The sequence below is a fragment of the Dermacentor variabilis genome, chromosome 9, assembly GCF_050947875.1.
Source record: "Dermacentor variabilis isolate Ectoservices chromosome 9, ASM5094787v1, whole genome shotgun sequence".
Lineage (NCBI taxonomy): Eukaryota > Metazoa > Arthropoda > Arachnida > Ixodida > Ixodidae > Dermacentor > Dermacentor variabilis.
The window spans coordinates 122227280-122227777 of NC_134576.1; positions in this window are offsets into that span (position 1 = coordinate 122227280).

Here is a 498-nt window from a genome sequence, read left to right on the forward strand (position 1 = left end):
AGCGTTCTTCAAGAATACTTATCCATCTAAACTGATTCTGTGCGTTTCTGTTTTGTGGGTCTTCAATTCAATTAATGCACTTTTGCCGGCGTACCCACTAGATTCTCGGCCAATCTCCCTTAGTGTGCATGCGCCACGGTTTGAGGTCATTATCATCATCATCATCATCATAATCGGGATGCGCGCTTTCTGTTTAGTGTGTCCTCAATTCAATTGACGCACTTTTGCCAGCGTGCCCACTGGATTCTCGGCCGATATCCCTTAGTGGGCATGCGCCACGGCTTGAGGTCATCATCATCATCAGCAGCAGCAACAGCATCACATCATCATATCATCATCATCATAATCGGGATGCGCGCTTTCTGTTTAGTGTGTCCTCAATTCAATTGACGCACTTTTGCCAGCGTACCCACTCGATTCTCGGCGAATCTCCCTTAGTGGGTATGCGCCACGGCTTCAGGTGAGCATCATCAACGTGATCCCTATCATCATCGTCAT